The sequence below is a fragment of the Euprymna scolopes genome, chromosome 25 (genome assembly GCF_053919585.1).
Source record: "Euprymna scolopes isolate OS-2025 chromosome 25, ASM5391958v1, whole genome shotgun sequence".
Lineage (NCBI taxonomy): Eukaryota > Metazoa > Mollusca > Cephalopoda > Sepiida > Sepiolidae > Euprymna > Euprymna scolopes.
Window position 1 is genome coordinate 96,620,134 of NC_136506.1, and position 12,500 is coordinate 96,632,633.

The 12,500-nt window shown below is 35.2% G+C and overlaps 1 protein-coding gene across 5 annotated transcripts in view; it reads left to right on the forward strand.

The window, feature by feature from the left end:
• The window catches only part of LOC145247540 (monocarboxylate transporter 12-like), a 259,753-nt gene that overhangs the window by 117,492 nt on the left and 129,761 nt on the right, over positions 1–12,500 (forward strand). The window contains exon 1 of one of the 5 annotated variants that reach the window (XM_080109380.1): positions 11,871–11,983. The exons of 1 other annotated variant lie outside the window; for it this stretch is intronic. The gene's annotated coding sequence lies outside the window, so the exon portion shown is untranslated. 3 more of the 5 variants (XM_080109379.1, XM_080109378.1, XM_080109377.1) reach the window with 3 other exon arrangements.

Consider the following 12,500-nt stretch of genomic DNA (forward strand, 5'->3'; position numbering starts at 1 on the left):
ATAATCTATCTATCTATCTATCTATCTATCTATCTATCTCTTTGTCTCTCTTTCTTTCTCTCTCTCTCTCCCGCTTTCTACCTCACTATATATATATATATATATATATATATATATATATATATATATATATATATATATATATATATATATATATATATAGATATCTTTCTTTCGTTGGAATTTATTAACCCATTTTATATATATATATATATATATATATATATATATATATATATATATATATATATATATATATACAGAGTGAGCAAAAAGTCTGGCTACATAATCTAGAGGATGCTTCCACAAAGTCTGGCTACATAATGCAGCCAAACTTTGTGGACACCCTGTATATATATGTCTGTGTGTGTATATGTGTGCACGCGCGCGTGTGTGTGTAGTGTTGAAAGCTTACGTGTAGTCTATTGCATTAGTTTATTTCCTCGGATTTACGCTTGATAAACTTTTGTATGACTGATCTGTTGTAAGTATGGCACAATCACGTTGACACACCGGTTCTCGCCAGATCACCGAAGTTAAGCAACGTTGAGTCCGGCTAGTACCGGATGGGTAACAATTTGAGAAGGCTAGGCGCTCTATGTACCTTCTGGGAACATTTAACGTGGGGCCAGCACCCTCACCTCGAAAAAAGAACTCCTCGCTACAAAAGCATCTACAAAGTTGTGATGTCCTATGCACCTCAGGACCTCAAGGCTATTGATGGATAGATCAGTTGTTTACCATAATAAAAACTGTTTCGGAGATTAAAAAAAACAACACACACACAAATATATATATATATATATATATATATATATATATATATATATATATATATATATATACACACACACAAGGTTCAAAAGAAAGTCGCAAATCTGATAGGCCCTGAACTGGCATCTAAGCTTCAGCCTCTGTCCCAACGACGAAACGTTGCATCCCTCTGCCTGTTCTACAAGTATTTTAATTGTGAATGCTCTGACGAACTGCAAGCACTTGTGCCCCACGACGTGAACACCCTCGACAAACCCGACAGGCTGCTAAATCACACCCCACACTGTAGAGATCCCTAGATGTAAAAGATCTTTCTACTCCAGTAGTTTCTTCCACAGAACCGTATACTTTGGAATTCCATTCCAGTTCCCTTCTTTCCCAACTGTACTGACGTGCAGAAGTTCAAGTGCAACGTGAACCGACATCTTGCTGCCCAAATCCCTACATAGTACCCCAGTAGTTGTTGCCCCTGATAGTAGCCCCCTACACCAAAGTGGCAATGTGCCTTTTTTTCGGTGAAAATGTAAAGAAAAAAATATATAACAAAAACAGCCTACAGAAAATGGACTCTGATTTATGAAAGTATGATAGGTTATGAAAAGGAAGGGTTGTAAAGAGATAGCTTCGAATTTGGGGGTATCAAAACCAAAGCAAAATATGATGAAAGTAAAAATAAAATAGATAAATCCCATAATACCATACCTGTTCACACTGAAACACTTATCACAATATTCTGTGGATCTATATTAAAAAACCTTGTTAAACATTTTGACATATTTCCATTCTATGGAGGTCAGGTGCGAACGGACACCCCATAATTTTATTATACCATATTTCTTCAAACTGAAACATAACTATCAAAGTATACTTACGCAGATAGATATGAAAAATCTTTATTAAAGTTTGTGCCTATTTCCATTCTATGGAGACCAGGCGCGAACGCAGACCCCACAATTTTATTATACCATCCCTATTTTGGTTTAAACATGCATATCAAAGTATTCTCATGTACATCTATATCAAAAACACTTGTAAACGTTTTTTTTAAATTTTTTATTTCCATACTTTGTGGACCAGGCGCGAACGTAGACCCCACAATTTTAATGAACCACTGTTCTGCAGGATCAAACATACCCATTCCTGTGTCTCGATACATATTCTATCATTACATGTAATCAGATTTTTAAAATAGTCAAACATATAGGAGCCTATTCGTGACCAGACACACACACACACACACACATTCAGCTTTATATATATATATATATATATATATATATATATATATATATATATATATATATATATATAAATATATATATATAAAAGGTGAAAAGCTAGCTCACCGGATTCTCACCTCGCTCGGAAGAGCTAAAATCAAGGTGAATAACGATTAAGAAGTAAAAGTTATATATGAGATGGAAATATAGCGGCGACAAATTGAAAAAAAAAATCTGATAACCGTGTGTGTGTGCCTTGAACTTCGGTGTCGACTTTTTCTCCGTTTTGAGCAGGGCACACTTTGTCTTCCATTTGAACATTTTAGAAACTATCTACATTAAGTCCTAAAAGATTATCTCTTTGCAAACAAAGAGTATATCTTTTCGGACTTTATGTAGTATCTATTTGATTCTTTTCCTGTTTTATTTTTTCCAAGTTGTCACCAGCAATATTTCCATCTCATATATAGTTTTCTTTTTAATCTTTATTAGGTTGGTTGGTTGGTTGGTTGTTTTTGTTTTACGGCATATCAACCTTTTTCAGATTATTTAATGCCAAATCCAAAGATTTTGAAGATTTTTTTTTAATAGAATATATGTGTTGTTTTCAAGTCGGTTTCTATTTAACTCATAATTGGGACCCTAACAGGTACTACCGCTCCGGGTCAGAGTGGACCTGGGAGCAATGGCAATTAAAGGGTGGCTCCACACTCCCCAAAGTCCGCAGGTTGGGGCCTCACCACTGGATATAGTTTAAGGTCATATCCAGCACCTAATCGTTATTAGGAGCTCCTGCCCAGATATGACAACAGTACTCCATTCTTGGACGTATTGGCTCTTATATAAGTAGAGAATTGCATCAGCAATGAAATATCTACTAGAACGGTAGAACGATCCTATGATTTTTCCAGCGGATTTGATGTACCTGTTCCATCTCAGATCAGGAATAAAGGTCAGGCTTGTCAAAACATGCAGCCTACCCAAGACGAGGGCCATTCATTTCAATTGATGCCAGACGGAGATCAGACAGAGCGTTGATGATGGAAAGATAGAAGCTTGGTTTTAAATGCATTAAAATTAACCAGCCACCTTTTTCCCCATTGCACCACGTGATCAAGGTCTAAAGAGAGAGAATCAGAGAGAACTTGGTCATTTACGGCCTTTGAAGTGTTGCCATAGATGGTAGTGTCGTCAGCGTAAATGTCTAAGAATGATCTTAAGATGTGATTTAGATCATTGATGTAGATCAGGAAGAGAGTTGGGCCCAGGATAGACCCCAGAAGGACTCCAACATTAGTACTGTGAGCTTATGATTTCTGCCCATCAACCATTACTCTTATGAAGCTATCAGAGAGAAATGATTTAATAATTGAAAAGATATTTCCAGCTATACGGTAGCTTGAGATTTTGTGGAGTAGACTTTTATGCCATACCCTATCAAATGCCTTTGATATGTCAAGGGCAACTGCCCTAGACAGGAAGCCTCCGTCGAGACATTCGGTAATCCTTTGAGATATAACCGTTAGTACATCTGCTGTAGATCTAGCAGAACGAAAAACATATTGCATGTCACTGAAGAGGGTTTTTTTTTCTTTGCTGAGGTGGTTGACTACTTCTTTATTTAACACAGATTCTAGCAACTTACTCATGATGTATAGGAGACTTATTGATCTGTATTGGGAGGGAGATGATCGATCACCTGAATTATTAAATATGGGACTTATTAATGGGGGTTTTCCAAGGTGTTGAGAAGCAATTCTCCTTAAGACAATGCTTAAACAACTTTGTAATATATGAGATAGTTCTGGTTGAAGCTTTTTGAGCACTATAATAGGAATGCCGTCAAGGTCAGTTGCATTACTAGAATTGTTCCCACATTTGGGCTTATGTATCTACTGTTAGTTTCTTACTCTTGGACAGTGTAAAATAATAGGTCCCGCACTGTCAGCTAAACTCTCTACCATCGATGAAATGTTGCATCCCTCTGCCTGTTTTATAAGTATTTTAATGATATATGATCCAACGAACTTCATGCTCTTGTGCCTCTCCACGCAAATTGTCCCCGATAAACCTGAAAAGCAGCAAAATCTCACCCCAACACAGTAGAGATCTCTAAATACTGGAGAGCCTTCTACTCTAACAGTTTCCTCCCCCAGACTGCTAGACTTTGGAATTCTCTTTCGGGTCCCTGCTTCCTGACTGTACTGACGTGCAGAAGTTCAAATGCAAACAGACATCTTGCTGCTCGACCCCCTACATAGTATTCCTGCAAATTATTTTACAGGTAGTAATCCCCCTACATCAAAGTGGCATTGTGCCTTGTTTGTTCTTTTAAAATGCAATTAAAAAAAAAAAAACGAAGTAAAAGAAAAAAACGGCGGGGTATGAGCAAAAAACAAAAAAAGAAAGGGAGATAAGCGTGATATTGTCACAGTTAACTTGTTTTCGTGTACAGATGAATTGCTGCACGAGCGATGCGAACTGCTTTATTTTTAGTAACTGTTGACAGCACCTCATAAAATCATTGTTCGTGTGGGTTCACAATTCTACCAGCTTGTAAGTATCAAGAGTATAAAACATTAAAAAAAAAAAGACGGATGCATGCGAGAGGCTTACACCAAATCACACACACACACACACACACACACACACACACACACACACACACACACACACTAAAAAAAACAAGAAAAAACATCAAAATAAAAATCTTTAAGTCCTTTAGTCTTTAGTGATGTTTCTGACAAAGGAGGAAGAAGTGTTGTTTTCTGGGTCGGAATCTATCTATCTTACAATTATCGTTAGCTGATTTTTTTTTTAACTTTAAAGTAGTATTTTAACTCTTTGTAGCAGATGGCTCTATGCTTTTTTCTGGAGCGTCTACCATATTCCATCCAATAAATAAGTTCGTTAATATACCTTACATTATAAAAATTAATCATTGGCCTCAGATTCCAATATGTCCAAATCGTTGGAATCAGATACGGAATATCTCTGTCTGTATAAAGATAGGTATGCGTATACGTTTTTATGTTTGCATATATAGAATTTCACTCTTACACTAATTAACCGATCATTATGAATTTTGGAACACAGCTGTTAGGTGTTAGGAGTTCAAATGTGAAATTTATTTATTTTAGTTTAGTTTTATGCAAAGGGGATTAAAAAGGATTTGAAAATTAGGATATCTCCGAGTTTTGTGAAAATTTCTCATGCGTTATACATTGATTGGTGCACCATAATGACGAAATTCGGAAAACGGAAAAAAATCGATTAAAAAAAACAATGATATCTACTGACTTTTTCTGTCAACTTCATCTAAAAGATATCTACTTAATTGGCATGTCAGAAGTACTTAAATATTACTGCGTTATTTAAAAAAGAGCACCAATTTTGGATTTTTATTGTAAAAAACCCGTCGCCATATTTCTTTGGAAAAACATGACATAATAACAAAGAGAAGTAACTCATATTTATGATTGTTAACGCACGATGTATTTAGAAAATTGGTAATAGTTATACGCTATTTACCTTCCCTTTGGAAATCTTCAGGGTTTTTTTTTTTTTTTTTTTAGCCAAACATTTTTTTCGCTAATTTTCATCAAAAATGTTTCGTTTTGATAATTTTTTTCTACATTATCGTTTTTCCTCATTTTTTGGATATGTTCATTATTGTAATTCATTATTGTAACATGATACTTAAGTAGCGACCATTGATTTGCCTTGAAATTTTACATTAAACATTTCGAATTTCAATATTATAGTGTAATTGCACCCATCGGTTAATAAATGGTTCGCAAATTTCAGTTTCTCTGGGGTTTTAAGATTTTTAGATTATGGATATAGTCTTCCCGTTTAGAAAATTCAAGTGTTTCAGATTTGCATTAAATTTGATACAAAATGAATTAAAATGAATTGATCTTGTTTTGGCGAAACTCCATGTGTTGACAAGCTCCTAGGACTGACCTTCATTCCTGACTTGAAATGGAACATACTGTTTCCTGGTTTAATACAACATAGTAGATTTCAAGTCTAATGTAAACAAATTTTGGTTGAGCCGTCCCCTTAAATAATGCAAATTCTACCCAATTTACACCAAGAACGATTACTCCACTACCACCTTACATTCATTAACGCTTATCCTTGAGTGGCCTTCGAGCCTTGATAAGGGGTGACTTTTTATGAAAACCTTTTTTTCTGTTTTGTCGCCCCAAATAAGACATAGTGCCACTTAGCTGTAAATGGTTACTATTTGAAACAAAGTTTGTTGAAATGCCATGTAGGGAGTTGTGCAACAAGATGATTAATTTGCGCTTTAAATTTTAGATATTTTCCAGAATCAAGATCAAGAAATAGATCTAAATCAAAATTAGAGTAAGGATTCTAGACTTAAGGTTTAGTATCATCATATTTTAATTCTTATCTTCGTAAAAAAACATAACCGTGTGACAAAACTGTTCTGGTCGGGAAATTCATGTTATCTGTGGAATGTAATACACATACGTTTACATACGTGTTAATATTAATATTAATGTATTAGTTTACATATATATTAACACGTGTTAACATGTAGACATATATATTAACACGTGTTAACATGTAGACATATATATTAACACGTGTTAACATGTAGACATATATATTAACAATTGTTAACATGTAGACGTATATATTAACACGCGTTAACATGTAGACATATATATTAACACGTGTTACATGTAGACATATATATTAACACGTGTTAACATGTAGACGTATATATTAACACGTGTTAACGTGTAGACATATATATATTAACACGTGTTAACGTGTAGACGTATATATTAACACGTGTTAACATGTAGACATATATATTAACACGTGTTAACATGTAGACATATATTAACATGTGTTAACATGTAGGCATATATATTAACACATGTTAACGTGCAGACATATATATTAACACGTTTACCTACATGTAGACATTCGGAACCCAACACGTTGTAGACTCCGTCGGAAAAAAGACCAAGACAAAGAATAACTCGACACTTTTTTCCCCGTTGAATCAACGACATTTATTTCTGGGTACTTTCCCGAATAAAACGTGATTTGTGCTTCTTTTCTTCTTACCTCTGTCTTCTCGAATGTCCTCGTCGGTCTGTGCACACGTACTTTTTATAGTCTTTTTCTTTTTCCTTGTCGCAACGTCACTTCGCACACTACTCGGTATTTGCGTGCAGCTGCCATACGCACGTCTGCGCTCTATTTGTCCTAGGACGGCTATTCTTTGACCCCGATAGGAGGTGATATATTAGAATAAAAAATATGAAACATAAAACTTAATTTTTTTTTTTTTTAGTAAAAGTCAAGTAAATATTAATTTTTAATTTCAAGTATATTTAAAAAAAAAATTATTAGAGTTCATGTGTGCGTTTTCTTGTATTAACGTAACTTTCATAATTACACATATTGAATTAGAATTATTTTATTATTTAGTATTAATCTTATATTAAGTTTTAAAAGAGGTTGGTTTCTCAACTTTTGATATAGATACGCTTCGTCCTACAACATCGTTATTTTATTCTGAATAGCCGCTTCGTGCTAAATTCTGATTACCAATCACTTTGATCCGTTTAAACGTGAAATTATATGAATAAAATGAAAATGGCTTAACACTATTACCTAGTCATGGTTTACGAAACGAGAAAAATATCCTCTTTCCCGTGAAGTAATAAAGGGTTCGGTTCGAAATTTCATATAGATTCCCGAGTTCGGCATAAATTTTCCCAAGCTCGAAAAGATGCGCTCGAAGAAAGTCGGAGGTTACATCGACCGAAATGTTTTGCAAAGAACAACCAAGATGAGAATAGTGATTCGAATGATTCCAAAAAGTTCATATTATCAAACCTCATCAAAAAAAAAAAAAAAAAATCCGAAACGTCAAAATGTTTCGTTCGGGGAGGTGGGGGGGGGGGGGGCTAAGATTTTCTACTTTTTTCGTTGGGGGGGATACCTCGTGAAATCTATGTTTTCCTCATTTCTTTCTAACATAGATACGAGATAGAGAATTTTGTAGGTTCGGTTGAGAAGGCTGACGAAACACTTATTTTTCTTTTATCCTTTTTCATGCAAAAAGATTTCGTTTTAATTCAGGGGGACATTTCATTAAAATCAAACATTTCTCCATGAAGAATTCAATCCAGAATGGGGTCATATAATTGTTTTAAACGTTGTACGTTTATAGCTTCAGCAGATGACCTGTAAACGGTCAAAGGTCAATGGTAATTGTTTATATTATTTCTAAAATCGATTAACCTCATTCACCAGTCATTTGTTTATGGAAGGCAGATTTTGATAGTTGGCTTATTGCAAATCGCATGAGGCGCCTCTTCAAGGAAATGTTGGCGGGGTTGCCTCGGCAAATTTTGTAGGCCAGAGTATACTTCTAGTCTCTGGCTTCTCAAAACCTCACCTGAAGTGGGTTAAATAACTTATGATTTTTATCCACCTCTCCTCAACACTAGCCCAGTCTAATCATATTTCGTCCGCAGCAGTTATTTATGACAATGACAATCATATCGTTATTGTTACAGATGCCCTAACAAACATAATCTTTCTCCATCTCTCCTGAACACTATCACTGTTTAATGATAGTAAAGTTGCAGTTCCAATTGGAATATAGACGTAGAAAATAGAATATACAATTAAGTGAGTTAAGCTGCTGTTGTTTTTTGTGTAGCTTTGTTTATACTTTTATTCGCCCTCAAACAAGGTATAGTGAAGCTGCATGCCTATAAGTTCTCTCTCCTCTCCCCTATCCCCTTCCATTACCTCATCTCCCCTCCCCCCTCAAAAAGAATGATGCCAAATAGCCGAGAACGGTCAAGGAGGAATGAAAGACCGAGGAGAGAGCACTGTCCAAACCTCCGCTTGGCAAGTGCGAAGAGAACTGGAACCTTGGGGATGCTTATTGCCACTCAAATTCCAGTGGAGACCAATGGCCGCTACAAGCGAGAAATCAATGGTAAGCGGCTGTTGCGATAACACAAATTCATTTGCAAAAGTTATCGAAAGAGGTGGAGGGTACTGGAAATCTGGGAGACTTGTTGTCACTCAGCCTCCAGAGAACACCACAGGTTGTTTTCAAGGAGAGATCTTTGATGACCTGTGTGAAAGCTCTTTGTGAGTCAATAATAATAATGATAATAATAATAATAATAATAATAATAATAATAATAATAATAATGATAATGATAATAATAATAATAATAATAATAATAATAATAATAATAATAATAATGATCATGATGATGATAATAATAATGATAATAATTATGGAAATTTTTTTGCAAAAGTTATCAAAAGAGGTGGAGAGTACCAGAAATCTGTAGAGACTTGTTGCCACCCAGACTCCAGAGAACATCACAAGTTGTTCTCAAAGAGTATTATTTTATGATGCTTTTGTGAATACTCCTAGTAAGTCAATAATAATGATAATAATAATAATAATAATAATAATAATAATAATAATAATAATAATACCTGTTTCTCTGTATAAGTAATATCGTAATTACTAATATTTGTGATTGATAGTTCCTATTGCTGTATACGCAAGTGAAACGTGAACTGTCATGGCGGATCATAAAATGAAGTTCAATATCTTTGAAATACATTGTATTAGTATTATTCATTGGAGTGATTTTTCAAGATAGCATAGATACCAGAAAACGGTTTAATATTAACAGATCCATTAACAATGTTATTCGACAAAATAAATGTATAACAAATTCGACAAAAGAAATATAGTTTGGTCATGTTTTCCAGCTAGCAGACTCATATCAAAATATAACATAGTGTATATGGGAGCATGGAAGGTAGCAGCAGCAGACGAAAAACGCGCGTATGCAAATAAGGAAGTGTGCGCAAGAAAATAGGGGGGAAAAGGAGAGAAAAATGCACTAAGTGCTCGGGAGAGAAAAAAGTTGACGTCGAAGGAGACGGGCGTGAAAAGCGAAGATGAGTATGGGTCGGCTCTGCCCAGCGTGCGGTCGGAAGAAAGAGAACCGCGAGCCAGGTTAAAATAGACAGGTGGCAGCGAAAGACTTTTTAAGTGGTGCCGAAAGTAAATGTAATACAAACGTTTACTAAAAGAAAAAAATGCCGACCCGGATTTTATTGATTTTTTTCCCAGGTTTATTTTTATGAATTACAAAAGTAAAGTATAACAGCCACGTTACAAAGATGTCATTTTAGAAAGATTTAGAAGACAGCGACCGAAAAGATGAGCCAAAGAGGGTTGAGATTGGCATGTCGCATTTAACAGTTCAAAGACTGACGCAAGATCGTGATACGTGTCAGAATTTTGTTTTCAAGTATGCAGTGAAGCACTGTGGCGTGTGAAAATAAGAACATGAGAAGTACAGAAAAGCCGACAATTATTTTTAAAGCTATGGTTTTATAGCTTGAACTGGCGATTTCAGAACGGTCAAAAGTTCATTCTAATTTGTTTATATTGCTTTGAAATTGTTTGGACTTTGCGGCAAAAATTGGGTCGCGAGTATTGAACATTCGATTTTTGTGCTTTTTGTTTTCATACGTGTATATCAGATGTGAACATGCAATAAACAGTCATAAACGGGAAATTCCGTGTAAGGTTACTTTTACCCGATGATTTCTTTCGGGAATAAAACATGAACGTATTAATGCAGTAACTTACTTTTCATTTTGTTTTAATTTTCTTATTAATTTGTTTTTTTTCCTGGGGATGGGGCATTCTACCGGATGCCAAACATTCTCCCATTAGTTTAATTACTCCAACCGAAAGATCTTTTTAAGATTCTAACCGTCCCTTTAAGTGCTATTGTTTGTATTTCTTTTGCACTTGGTTCACCGGGTATATTCACTAGATAGTTTTTGAAATTCTTGTTCCAATAATGACTGGTATGATTCCAGTTTCTTATGTGTGTGTGTTGCTGCATGTCTGTGTGTGTGTGTGTGCTTGTGTTTTTGTGAGTGTAGTTTGTGAGCGTTTGTGTCTGTGTCTGCTTGTGTATGTGTTTGTGTGTGTTTGTATGTTTGTGTTTATGTGTTTATGTGTGTTTGTGTGTATTTGTGTGCTTATGTGTGTGTATTTGTGTGTTTACGTGTTTGTGTGTGCTTGAGTCTGTGTGTGTTTGTGTGATTGTGTGTATATTTGTGTCCTTATGTGTGTTTGTGTATATGTATGTGCTTATGCGTGTTTGTTTGTGTTTATGTGTGTTTGTGTATGTGTGTTTGTGTGTGTGTTTGTGCTTGTGTGTTTATGTGTGTTTGTATGTATTTGTGTGTTTATATGTGTTTGTGTTTGTGTGTATTTGTGTGTTGTGTGTTTATGTGTATGTTTTATATATGTGTGTGTTTGTTTGTGTGTGTAAGTGTGTGTGTTTGCGTGTGTCCGTATTTGTGTGTCTCAATGTTTGTGTGTGCGTGTGTGTGTTGTGATTCATTGACGTCTGTTTCACCATATCACGAATTTTCCTTTTGGCAGGACGTGGTGAATGTTTCTAAACTAGCAGTCAGGTCGTCTTACTCTTACGCTCGCTACGCGAAATTTAATATGAATTACACTTGCATTATCTACTGCCTAAAGAGCTCAATTACATTTATTAAAAACAATAGAGTCCTTCATTAGATAGCTGAACCAAAAGAGAGAAAGAGAGAGAGAGAGAGAGAGAGAGAGAGAGAAAGAGAGAGGAGAGAGGGGGAAGGGGGAGGTGATAAATAGGTTTCGTGATATACACTTATAATTGTCTACATTTGCATTAAATACTACCAAGAGAGCTCAATTATTTTCACAAAGAGCAATGCTTTCCGCTAAGTGGTGACCGCTAGATTGCTCAACCGTGCGAGGTAAGAGAACGAGAGAGTGGAGGTGAAGAGAGTGAGAAAGAAAGTAAGACAGAGAGAGAGAGAAGAAGAAGAAGAAGAAGAAGAAGAAGAAGAAGAAGAAGAAGAAGAAGAAGAAGAGGGTAAATAGTGTTGGGTGTTATACACATAAAAGCGACTTTATTTACTTCATTTATTTACTGAGAAAAAGTAAGTTGTAACTATAAACCTCAGAACCAAAGAACACGGAAAAATCGCAGTTGACGTATTTTTCTCGTTTTCAAAACAAAAAAAAACTTTTTTTTTTTCTTAACTGTTTTTGTAAACATAACGCGTTTATTTGTTGATTTCAACACGTGAGTAAATATCTGTTACGTTTTGTTCAAGCACGACAACCTTTCGCCCCTGTCCCTCTTTCTATGAAGTCCCCGACCCTGATTTTTTAAAGCAAATAATATAACTAGTTCTAAACATGAAACCAGACACACGATTTCATCAATTCGAAATATCATCATCCACAGTTGTCCGGTGTTACCGTTCGTAGAATTAAATACTGTTGTATATCACCGCCTTTTTTTGTAGAAAAATAAAGGTACGATCCATTTTTTAATTTTAGTCTTTCTTGCTTGCGATTTTTATTATTTTTTTATCTTCATGCAA